This window comes from Anoplophora glabripennis, unplaced genomic scaffold (genome assembly GCF_000390285.2).
Source record: "Anoplophora glabripennis isolate ALB-LARVAE unplaced genomic scaffold, Agla_2.0 scaffold2220, whole genome shotgun sequence".
Taxonomy (NCBI): Eukaryota; Metazoa; Arthropoda; class Insecta; order Coleoptera; family Cerambycidae; genus Anoplophora; species Anoplophora glabripennis.
In genome coordinates this window covers 1-13,355 of record NW_019418301.1, presented here as the reverse complement: position 1 = coordinate 13,355, position 13,355 = coordinate 1, and the positions used below count along the sequence as shown (strand labels likewise).

Sequence of the window (13,355 nt, the reverse complement as noted above, 5' to 3'; positions counted from 1 at the left end):
AGTAGCACAATTTCGCAATAACCCATAACTAATAACATATCAGTTTGTTCAGCAAAAGTATAAATTGCAATAAAAAACAAAGTAAACTAAAATTAAATCACAGCTAGCTTGACACTGAACCTTTTAATTATTATTATGAATTTGTTTCTTTGTTATATGGAACCTCATACTAGACTATTCTATTTATCTTAAACTAATTTTATATTACTTTAATGTGTGAAAAATGCCAATTTTACTCGAAATCCATAAACGATATCAAATTTTGTAAGAGGCAAAAAATCTTCTAATATAGTGCTTATTTTTATCAATTCAAATTCTGTCGTCAGTGACGTACACACAAAAAAATTACGGGATAGCCAGTGGCGCACAGGCACTAGAAAGAGAACATGCTGTATATGTAGTATCACCAAATTCCATATTTACATTGCCCTTATATAAAAAAAATTTGAAGTTTCTAAGAAAAACAGTTTTCAAATTATTTGAAAAAACTAGATTATCTGTTCTATATTTAGAAGGCTATAACTCAGTAGGCGTGCATTTTTGTATATAGGTAAGTTAGGCTAAATAGTCGTTTCATCCAAGGAACCTGTGGTCAAACGTTGTCCATCCTTTTCAGGGACAGCCTGTATATTATTTATTTGTATTTTTTAATATGTAATATATTAAATTTTCAGATTATTCATATTTTTCAAATACCTACATATTCTATTATTATTAGCTCTCGCATATTTGTAATTAGCCTTTAATTTCTATTAAAGTACAAAATATTAATCTTTGTTGGTAGGATTTATAAAAGTTGATAATCAGTTTGCCTGTAGTTAGTTAGTTGCAACTGTTCTTCTTTCAATAAAATGATAGTTCCACGAACTGTTTTCTACAGCCTGTTTTTTGTCAAATATAGGGGCTATTTTCCTTAAAAAAATACTTCGAATATGAGAAACCTACAATTTATATCCCCTGTGACCCTATAAATAAGGTGGACGTCGCTTTATAAGTGAAGGATGTGAATATGTGTTTCCGACAAAAAAAATAGAACACAATAAAACAGTTATACGATATTCCTCCCTAAAATATGTAATTGACGTGGAATGACCTAATGCCATAAATCAGATCTCAGAAATTTCTTTTGCCTCTTGTGTTTAGTAATTCAAGCAACGGACTCGAATAATCTGCTTTATTGAACGAAGGCAACAGTGAAAAAATAAGTTGCCGCATAGATCCGATCGAGGACGAGAATATAGGGTTGTTTCTAACTTTTATAACGTTTTCAAAAATTTGCGCGATATATGCATGAGTTTTTAATAGAAAACTTGTTGTTACCGTAAAAGTAAGCTGTATTTAATGCAAAAAGAACGAATTCCCGAGCGGATTTTGCCTGACCTTGGGGCAACTTATTTATAACACTGTTTTGCATTTTGCTAATTGTAAAGAGCAAATGAACGAAATTAATTATCATGTTTGTCATTTATTGACCGTCTTTTTCATAAATTTTATCAACATTAATCGCTTTTTGCAACAATAAAGCGCAGTTCTCGAAAACTGATTTTTCCGCGTTCAGCCTTTATTTTACAGTTAAAAAATTAGTGAAATATGACCTTAAGTACCTTAAATTGTAGGTAGTAATGGCTTACAACATATAAAGGAACTAATTTTCCGATAGATCTTCTAGATTTTCATGGGCAGTAAAAAAAGTGATAAAATACGTAATTTTGCCACTTATTTGCAATTCGCCAACTTAGTGTCACTTCTTTCAAGTTATTTTTTTGATGTTATCATTCTACATACCCTTCACCCTCATAAAATGTAATAAAATGTCTTCTAATAATAATTTATTTTAAGTTTTCAGGTTTTATCATCTAATTCGGGCTAATAGGTATTGTTGTAATCAGAAAAAACACACGCGCAAGTATCCAACAGCTCTATTAACCACTATGTGTAATAAAAAACGTTGCCTAAATTTGTATTTTCTTTGTATTTAATTATATAATTTATTAATTTGATATCAAGTTAGTTCCGTGTCATTGACACATTGTACAAAGTTTCCGCACAACTAGAACTAATCAACTATGCACTACCATTGTTATTATACAATATAGATATAAAAGTATAAACGTATTAAATAGTCAATTGGGTTGCTTCACAATTNTATCATGTTTGTCATTTATTGACCGTCTTTTTCATAAATTTTATCAACATTAATCGCTTTTTGCAACAATAAAGCGCAGTTCTCGAAAACTGTTTTTCCGCGTTCAGCCTTTATTTTACAGTTAAATTAGTGAAATATGACCTTAAGTACCTTAAATTGTAGGTAGTAATGGCTTACAATATATAAAGGAACTAATTTTCCGATAGATCTTCTAGATTTTCATGGGCAGTAAAAAAAGTGATAAAATACGTAATTTTGCCACTTATTTGCAATTCGCCAACTTAGTGTCACTTCTTTCAAGTTACTTTTTTGATGTTATCATTCTACATACCCTTCACCTTCATAAAATGTAATAAAATGTCTACTAATAATAATTTATTTTAAGTTTTCAGGTTTTATCATCTACTTCGGACTAATAGGTATTGTTGTAATCAGAAAAAACACAGCATTTTAGAAAACGACAAATATACAGGGTGTTCCATTTGTTCAAGGTCAAAAAGATAAGGGGGTCAGAATGTTACATGAATGACCTTGAACATATATGTTCATATTTAATATCAGCCTGTACATAAACAAATATATTCTTGATTGAATCAAATATTTTTTCTGTGTTTCTAAAATTTAACGATTTTTCTGTGGTTTTATTTAGGTAATTCTGTTAACTAAGTATCCAACAGCTCATTTAACCAATATGTGTAATAAAAAACGTTGCCTAAATTTGTATTTTCTTTGTATTTAATTATATAATTTATTAATTTGATATCAAGTTAGTTCCGTGTCATTGACACATTGTACAAAGTTTCCGCACAACTAGAACTAATCAACTATGCACTACCATTGTTATTATACAATATAGATATAAAAGTATAAACGTATTAAATAGTCAATTGGGTTGCTTCACAATTTTATGTTGCATGACCTCTTTATTTAAGACAAGTACTTGAAAAAAGAAAATTGAAAAAACAAATTATTGGAGCTTTACGTAGAGTTAAACTACCAAAAAAATGTATAAAAGTTGAAAATCAAGAGTTACTTCCTTGTATGAACGGAAGTGTGTCGTTTTCAACGTGCAGCTTAGCGTCCTTCAAAAAAGTGCGTGAAATAATAATCCACCAATATGAGCGAGGGAAATTGATAAAAAAAAGAATAAGAATATGCCGAAAAACTATATCAGAAGTAGGCTTAGTGCACGTGCAGAGTCTAACAGGGCCGGCGCCGGGGTCGGTGGCCTTCACAGCTGACTCGCGTTTTGAACTGTTCAGTTATTTACGGAACCTTGTAGTAGTTGGTGTCACGTCGCTACCTTTCTTTTTTACGTCTGCTGTAAATTGTATTCGCCATGTGAATTTAAATAACTATTTATAAATAGTAACATAATTTACATTAACAACAATTATTAGTTGGGGGGAAAAGTGAAGTATAATTCCAAAAGAAAAAAATATATATACGGGAATTATTTCAAATGTGGTTTGACAGTGAGATTACAAGGACATACGTATTAAAGGAAATGACTTGTTTTGTACTGTGTGTGAACGTATTGCCAAACTAAAGTGACAAGACGTTTAAAGGGCCATACCTCGTCCGATGCTGAAGACTCTGTATTTTTCTATGAACTTACAAACACCTTTATTTCAAACAATATTCCATTAAACAAACTAGATTAGTTCCGTAATTCCGTAAATTGGAATCACATGGACTATCCCTAAATGGACAATTTGATATAACGCCCAGTCAGTAGTACGATAGAAGAAAAAATGCAGAGTGTTGGAAAAAAATCCAGGATACAGCACTTTGGAAAACATATGTAAAGTTTTATCTGGTACATGTCAGGAGTTACTATCAAATATATTAATATATAGTTCATGCCTCAACAATTTCTCATACTGCCCGTTCTCAACAGTAGACGTTGAAACGTCGCCGTTTCACTAAAGAAAACGCTTAAAAAAGCACGTGGTAATATGTTTTAATTCCTAATATGCCACGGAAGCCCTGTCTCAACACTTGGTTTATCGGGTAAGTGGTGCCATTTAAATTTATAAAGGTATTTTATCCTCTACTTAGCCTTGCTCTTTGGTAATAGTACTATGTTGCGACATATTTTCTGTAAACATATTAATATTTTCATTCGTAATCTGACTACGCCCCTGTTCATCTTCATCTTCATCATCTAGTGGTTGGTCCTTTAAAAGTCCCATAGCACTGCGGCCTAATTAGGCCTATTGTGCGTCCCACTACTAGTCCTATTCAGCAAGTAGATTTGTCCTTTTTACAAAGTCCAAAAGCTTCCTTGCTGACACTTCTCTCAGCTCCTTGGGTTCCAAATAGGGTCTCCCAAGGAGCGCCATTCTGCTACGTGCAAATCCCGGGCACTCGCCCAGGATATGCAGAGAAGTTTCATCCGCTGATTCACATCCTCGGAAGACCGGACTGTCTACAAGCTTTAGTCTATGTAGATGTTTCTTAAAGTGACAGTGTCCCGTTATGAGTCCTGTCACTCTCCTGAGCCGGATTCTATTCAAGCTCAGTAACTCAATCGCTCTTCCATTCGAAGGATACTCCATAAGCTCCTTGGAATGGCTATGTCCTGGCCTTGAAGTCCAGTATTTCCTATGTTCTGTCTCTGTCCATTTGCCCATAGCCCGCCCGACCACACTGGGAGATGTGCCACAGAAGGGCTCCGGGCCAATGAACACTGTTTCGGATCCCTTCCTCGCAAGTTCATCCGCTTTCTCATTTCCACAAATGCCTTTGTGCCCTGGCACCCAACACAGTCTGACTGTATTGTTGGTGGCCAGTTCAGTTAGCATTTGTAAACAATCCCGCCCCTGTTAAACTTCGCGCCGCACTAAGCCTAATCATAAGCAAGCTGTTACATTCGAACAATTACTATGGTTCAGCTTTTTCTGTTTTTCTTTTAATAAATTCGAGTCAGTCAGCTTGACTACTGAATTTGTGGCAATCATTATTGTTGCACCAAGCGTTTATTTTGCATTTTAAATATTACACCATGTTTGGCATCACAGTAGATTTCAGTAGCGCCATCTGTGGCGAAATATAATAATTTTTATTTTGTAGTCAAGAAAAATCAGTTGTAAAAAAAAGTTAATGTACGTCATAAAAACAAAAAATTATCATAATTATTGTAATCCAGGTACTCAAATACAGTCCACTAAGTAGAAATATCGTTTGATTCAACACAATCATTCCCGAGCTGCAAGTGCCCTACAAGACGGATTTGTAGCCAACATTTATTGGTCCAAGCATATCGTGTGATAATCAGCTATAAAAAAAGGTTCAGGTTTCAAGGTGGGTCAATTCCTACTATATTCCTCATTATATTTCTGCTATTTAACCAAAACCCCTAATAATTCCCCAATAAAACAGTCTCCAGCCTAAAACAGAGGTTATTTCAAAATATTTAACGTTTTTACCTCACGTCAACATGACAGATCACATAAAATTAAATAAAAGGAAGACTATTTTTGTAGCGATACGGATTCAATGATTGTGCTATAAACACGCCCAGACACAATAAAAGATATTCACACGGAATTAGATAATATTCGGCCTGAAATAGAGTTCGCTATCGAGGACGATCAAGCAGAAACACACCAAAATGAGAGAGTAGATATCGACATTGATATTAATCTACTGGTTATGTATTGGACCATTATAGATATTAATTATATTGACTGCATACATTAGACACCTGTCTTTTACCAATATTGACTGAATCTTCCAAATATTGGCCCAAGATTCAATATATTACCTATATGACTCCAATATTGGGCCGGCATCTTGTGATCATTTGATTCCTAAGGCTCGAATATCATTCACTTGGGTATATAAACTTATTATTATAATCTTAAACTTAATAAAATTTGTTCATTTGAATAAATAAATCTTAATGGAAGAAAAATAACCTATTTTATTACTTATACAGGGTGTTTGGAAAAGTTTGTACAACATTTAAGGGGGTGAAAGTAGAGCCAAAAATAGTAAAAAAAGTTCCTATAAACATTGGTCCTCCGGAGCACCGTTACGGAGATATGGCCCTCCAAAGGGGTCTTATCAATTGGATATTTTTTAAAATAACTTTCTTTCTGATTAAGATAACGGAATGAAAATTGTAGGTAATAATTATACCATAAGGGTCTTTAACTACCATTAGTTTCATCAAAATCGGTTAATAATAATAATAAGGATACTTTTGTAACTACTCTTAGGTAATAGAAATTTTTCGAATTTTTTTATTCCTTTGAATTATCAAGCAAATAATATTATTTTTTAATGAATTAGACTTTTTTGAAGAAAATGCTCTTACTTATTTTTTCGAATTCTGCGTAGTTTAATCAGAAATAATTATTTTTTAAATGAAGTATGGCTCAGAACAGTAACTTTTTTTAACATTTTCACATAGTAGGCATCTTTTATAGTTAGTTTCATTGTAATGATTATCACTTTCGCGTGCTATGATTTAAATCCTTATGTTTCATTCTTTACTTAGTTGTGATCTACACATATTAAAGTGATTATACACTATTAAACGTTTTTTCCAGAACAGTGCCCATAAGTGAATTTAATTAAAGGTAATCTATATCCAATATTTTAAGAATCTTAGACTTTCACTAGATTAATTACAAACAATATTGCCCCAGTTTTGTAACGCATTTTAAAGTCACTCAATTGACAAATTGTCCGAAACATGAGTTATTTTGTCGCAATATGTCACTGATGCTTATAAAAAAAATTAGGTATAAAGTTTTTTCGTATCATTCCAGGTCTTGCAGAAAAGTTTTCAACAACATAAAAGCAATTACGGAGAGTACCTAATCCGATAAGTTATTATTCTCCCCCGAAGTAAAGTTACTACGGATGAATTATATGAATTTAATATTCCTGTCTTGTGGTGGAAACGTTTTGTGTCCATAAAACTGCTCATATGAAGTGCACCAATAATTTACGATCATGCTTTAGTGATTATGCATGTGGGTCAAGCAAAAATATACTAGACGTCGAGATGAGCTTCACTAGATCCATATATGCATTTTCTGGCAATTCAAAGAGGATTGGGTTTTATATGGTTAATATTTACATAACATATACGCCATGCAAAACTTGTCAGTAGTGAAAATAGAAACTGATGCTAACTTAAACATAAAAAATGGAGTTTTGTTGAAAGAAACATTTACGTAGAACAAAAATGAAGTATCTAATGATGGGAAAAGCTGTTTTTTCCGGACAATAGTCGACATTCTACATTTATTTGTTTCACAAAATGGAATATAATAAAATGGGCATTTTTAAACTAAGGAATATGAGGTCTGACTGAGACAATAACCGAACTTTTTGAATTAAGCACTAATGAAGATATTTAGTGATATGTTCTTGGACTGTTGATATCTCATTTAGTTTTATTGATATTTGTTATTTGAGTGCAACGATGATACAACATAAAATTTTGCGTGAACAGAAACGTTTCAAGTTTTGAAATTCCTTGAACAATTCTGAATCTGGAATCTGGAATTCTAGGGAGGGTAGCTTAAAAAGCTACAGCACTTTGGCCCCATTGGGCCTCTTGTACTTCCTCCCATTAGGAGATCAATCCACTTGAGCCGCTAACCAACCTATTACTGAGAAAAAGGTTACTCAGGGGGATCTCTTTAATATAGGCCATAGAAGGCCAACGCTCTCCCAACATGGATTATCTTGTTGACGAGACGGCAATGCATTCATATAGCACATGTAGTACTGTCTCGTCTTCCTGTTCACAGCCCCTACAAAGAGGTCTTTCACACTCCTCAGGTTGTAAAGGCGGTTCATTAGCCAACAGTATCCAGTTTGAATACCTGTCACTAGGCGAAGATTTGACCTAGACTTGGCCAGGTATTTTTTGGCTGCATCTTTGCTAGGGTATTCTAAGAATTCTTTAGCAAAATGACAGCTATTTGTTTCATCCCACCCTTTCATAAATTCTTTGTAGGTGTTTTCCTTGATAATTTCGCGGGCGATCTCCTTCTGTCTCTTAATGAGTACGGTGTAGGGTTTGTCGAACTCAAATCGGAGAGAAATACTGTCAGTGTCTGCCTGCAGAAGGGGCATCTTCCTGACTACCCCGTTTCGTAGACGACTCCTAACTTCTCCGCATCCTGATTCAGTTTGAAAACAGCGTCCTTGAGGCAAAGCATGACTGCCAAAGATACTTCTCTTAGATATATATCCAGACACAGCATTACTTCCATTGCTACGGTGGATGTCGTTCCCATAGCTCCAGTTATGCTCATACTGGCAATCTTTTGTATTTGGCTAAGCTTCTGTTTAGCTGTCGTCTGCTGGGATTTCCACCACCAGACGACAGCTCCATAGGCCAACATTGATCTTACGATGGCAGTAACCACTTTTGGTTTCATTCCCCAGATTTTGCTAACGGTTCTGCGGCACTGCTCATAGGATATGTACGCCTTTTTAAATCTTCTTTCAAAATGAAGGTTCCATGTTAGCTTTGCGTCGAGTGTGACCCCTAGGTATTTTACATCAGATGCAAAATTAGCGTAGTGTTTAGGAGAGTTGGTGCCTTTATTGGCCCCAGTTTTTTCTTCCTCGTGAAAAGAACCACCTTGAAAAATCCAATGACGATGAAACATTCATTCAAAGGATCATAACGGGTCGAAATGTTTACGGCTACGATATTGAGACAAAAGTTCAATCATCACAATGGGTTGGCAAGATATCTCCACGGCCCCAAGAAGTCTCGATCCAATATCAAAGTGATGCTCACTGTTTTTTTTTACTTTAACGGAATTGCGCATTATGATTTCTTGCCTCAACGTGAAACGGTAAACCGTATGTACCAACTTGGCGTTTTACAATTATTACGTGAAAAAATCCACAAAAAGAGACCAGGGTTGTAGCGAGACAATCCATGGTTCTTTGTGACCTACTACTCGTCAATGTTATACCTTTTGGGTATTTGGCTAACTCTGTGGAGAAGGGAGTGGTTTTCTAGATGTTAACAGGGCGCCAGACAAATTTTCTATAGCCGTACAAATACCCTAATAGTTGACTGTCGACTTCCGAAAATAGTCAAAAAGAGGTCGACGATAAATAAAATACGATAATAGTACAACACAAGATGAATATATTTTATTTTACGTATTTACACTTATTGAGTTAATTGTATATTTACTGAATACTGTCTGAAAATTGAAATAGTATTTTGATTAATAGCAAAAGCAAATATTGAGACTAGCTACGCAAACGATTAGAGATTAGGGAGATAAAATCTATTTAAGCAAAATGCAAAAGACAGGCAATAGGCTTCGAAATGGCGTCGCTTGAGCTCAGGCGCATGCGCATAAATACACACAAGCAGGTGTATACCGTAAATAAGCAGATAAGTACCCCTAATTTCCGCAAGCGTATTACAAAATGCTGTCAATTAATCTAGTCAATAAAGCGGAAAATAAAGAGAAAATATATAAAAAAAACAACAAGGTAAATGTGCCAATATGGCCAATAAATAAAGAATATTAACAAAAGCGCATACATGCAAACAATCGGATCTAAGCCAGTAAAGCTAAGCAAATAATAAATGTTACTAAGCAATAGCAAATTACCAATACTAATAATTTAATGTTACGATCAAAATTTAAGCATAGAGAAAAAAAAATAAAAGCGAAATGTTTGTTTCAAAAACTTGCGTGATATCCTTTATTATCCAAGAAATATGTCTGGTAGAGGATCTTCCATGGAACTGTACCAAAACTCCTATGGGATGACGAATGATGGTAGACGTGGTAGCACCGATTGCGTAATGCTTGGCTGAGACTGTCACAGGAGATATTTGAATACGTACAGGAACGTCAACAGTGTTCCAAATGCTGTTACGTAGAAGACCAGCTTCAAAAACAAAAGGAATCAAGCTTTCAGGAAATATTCCAAGAATGTGTGGTCCCCAAAAAAAAACCCTAATGGAAAATTAAAAAAAGAACATTAATTTAATGCTATGGCGCAATACATATGATATATATGGTCACAACGTGACGTATTATTTTAACAAATTAATTTACCTAAATTTTTAGTAATAAAAATAAACTGGCAACGTCGCATGCCATTGCCTATATGGTTAAATTTTACTACAGCTACAAAAGTATAGAGCTTATTACAAAAGGCTAAATGTAAAACAAAAGAAAAATAACTATAATAAAAATACTTACCCTTAACTAAGGGGTTCTTTATAAAACTTGCCGCTTGTAGGCTATCTGCGTATGCGGACAGACGAATACGGACCTTATGGTATCTAATGATAAGGAAACAATTCTTACAATTTGCAATTTGAACTGAACTATTACTAAATATTATTGAATTACCGCTAAAAATGTACAATAACTAATAACTAATGCCTACCTCAATTCGTTTTCCTGGGGATACGATTTTCACACGGCGTGGTGTCAGTGATCCTTCATAAGAAGTCAGAATAAGGGGTTTACACCAAAAATACTATAATCCACAGCACTATATACCCCTAAATTCTTGATAAATGGCCACAAAAATTGCTCCTAATTAAAGATGATTTCAGAAATCATAGATTTTTCACTGGCCACCAATTCACACACACCCTCCAAAAAATCTAACCTTCTCCTGTCTTTCCACCCAGAAAGCGCGCGGAAAAACCCCCCCTGGAAACTAATCATAGTGTGATTGGACAATAGCTCTGCCAATCACAGTCAAGCATGTCGGAAATAATTGAAAATATTGGTTTTTCCTGATACAACAATGCAACGGAAGGCTATAATACTATATTCTAAGTGTAAATTAACTAACTAAAATAAGACGATGTCATAATCGGGAGTTTTCAACATTAAAAATGCTATGCACAATCGGGCAACACTGTACCGCGCAGACTCTACTTGACTTAATTTAAGTCGATCAATAATCACGGAAGAAGAAGGAGACAATATGGCGAGATGTCAAATTTGAAATAAAATAAACAAACAAGAATCAATGCCCAGTGGACTACATGAATTTTAAATTTAAGAAGCCTGTAAGAGATACACTTTAAGGTAAGCTACGTTAATTAATTGTTAGATACGTAAACAATCTCTAAACCATATCACGAAATGAATTAGGTTATACAAAATTTATATTTATAAACTATTATTTTAATCTTTATTTCAGGGTCCCAGCATTTTTGCGTTTCGAGATGCCACTTGCCGCCTACAAAAACTCCAAGGAACGATAAACACTCCTGTCTACCGTTATAAAAAGGTACGTTTTTCAAAATGTTATTTATTTTATTAATAAAATTACTTTTTAGCTAGGAATGCAAAGGGAATCTCTTCAAGGAAAACCCAATTGGTGGACTATACGAATATCCTTTTCCTTTTAACATAAAAGATCAAATCTTATCTATACAGTGTGATGTTAATTTTAGAATGAAAATACAAATTTTAAATGGATAGAGATGTTTAAAGAAATAGGAAATAAAACCTTATAAATACTGAGTGTTTCAGTTTTCAGAATAATATACATGCCCTCTTTTAAGGTAAAAATTAAACGTTACATCTTGCACCATGACAATGAACCCAGCTTTATCAATTGGTTAGTTTTGTGCCAAAAATCAGATTACTGCCCTCCCTCATCCTCGTTACTCGCCAGATCTGACCCCTTGTTCGGTTATTTTCTGAACAGATCTTGTATTTTAAATTGTCGCTTAGAGAACATAAACTATTAGACTAAGTTTTCTGACTAAAAAATAATGTTTCATTTCCCTTTTACTGCGAAATAGAAAATTAGTATTATGTAGGTCAGGGTGGCCCAAAAAAACGAATATTTTTTTTCGTGTCTCTTTTGAAAATATGTTAGTTAATCATGTTTTAAGAGCTCTTTCAAAAAATCAGCTCAAAAAAAATTTTTTTAGAGGTCGCTCAAGATTTTTAAAAATTTCCAAAATCGTCAAAAATTGAATTTTTTTTCTCGTTATTTTTCTAGGTTGAAAAAATCTCGATTCTGAAAATTTCAAATCGATATTTTAATTTCTAAAGGTCACTCGTAATTATTTTAACTTTAAAAGTAGTGTACCTAAATTGTTTTCGAGCGACCTCTAAAAATAAATATCAACGAACTAATAATTTTTTTCATTGAATTTGATGAACAAAACAATAGAAATAAATCAAGAGACACTTAAAAAATTTCTCGAGGCAAAATTTACTACCGCACTGTGAGTATCAAATATTTATAATTTTTTAATTTTTAAAAATTTAAGTGTCTCGTGGTTTATTTCTATTGTTTTGTTCATCAAATTTAATAAAAAAAATTATTAGTTCGTTGATATTTATTTATTAGAGTTCGCTCGAAACATAGGTACACTACTTTGAAAGTTAAAATAATTATGAGTGACCTTTACAAATTAAAATATCGATTTGAAATTTTCAGAAGAGATTTTTTTCAAACCTAGAAAATGATAAAATAACGAGAAAAAAAATTAAAAAAAATTCACAAGAAACATGATAAGCTAAACATATTTTCACAAGACACGAAAAAAATATATTCGTTTTTTTTTGGGCCACCCTAATGTAGGTATTACTTGAAAAAAAAAACAGATATTTTTATTGGTATTTTCACCTCAAACTAACTCTAAATATTAAGTTATTAAATTTAACACTGAATAAACAAAACTAGATACCTACGCCGCGCCGTATTAAAAATGTGTGGAATTCAAATTGAAGACACTGGCGTCATCTAGTGATGGGGTTTTAAACTAGCTGGAAACTCGACTCGGTTGTACACCGAGGAGAAACAGACTTCTGCATAGCGTTATGGCAAAAGGAAAGTAGTAGGGTATAAAATCAATGTTTGTAATGTCTACTATTGATTTACTTACATAAAAATCTATAAGTTATTATATTACCATAAAATCAATATTAATGTTTGTGCGTTTGCCATCAGGAGGTAAAGAGCTTATAAGCGCGCCCTCTGTGATGCATAAAAAACATTCATCGGTTGTTCTGAAAGTGTACTTCAATATCTTGTGAACTACATGCAATAACTTTATTAGAAATCTTACGCTGAATGTTTGTAGAATTCTGTTATTCAGAAGTTTTAATAACATTTGGTATTACACAGGGTGTTTGTGAATAAGTGCGAAATATTTGAGGGGGTGGTTGCTGAAGTTATTTTGTGAAAAAAAGTTCATATAAACGTTCCGAGA

At 33.4% G+C, this 13,355-nt stretch overlaps 2 long non-coding RNA genes across 2 annotated transcripts; one reads left to right on the top strand and one right to left on the bottom strand.

The window, feature by feature from the left end:
• Nucleotides 1–9,154: 9,154 nt before the first annotated feature.
• Nucleotides 9,155–10,753, bottom strand: LOC111692613. Its single transcript, XR_002763280.1, has 3 exons — nt 10,553–10,753; nt 10,363–10,445; nt 9,155–10,113 (listed from the first exon to the last, which is right to left on the bottom strand). It is a non-coding gene; the product is annotated as an uncharacterized LOC111692613 (long non-coding RNA).
• Nucleotides 10,754–11,080: 327 nt separating this feature from the next.
• LOC111692612 lies at nt 11,081–11,645 on the top strand. Its single transcript, XR_002763279.1, has 3 exons — nt 11,081–11,208; nt 11,324–11,413; nt 11,463–11,645. It is a non-coding gene; the product is annotated as an uncharacterized LOC111692612 (long non-coding RNA).
• Nucleotides 11,646–13,355: the final 1,710 nt, after the last annotated feature.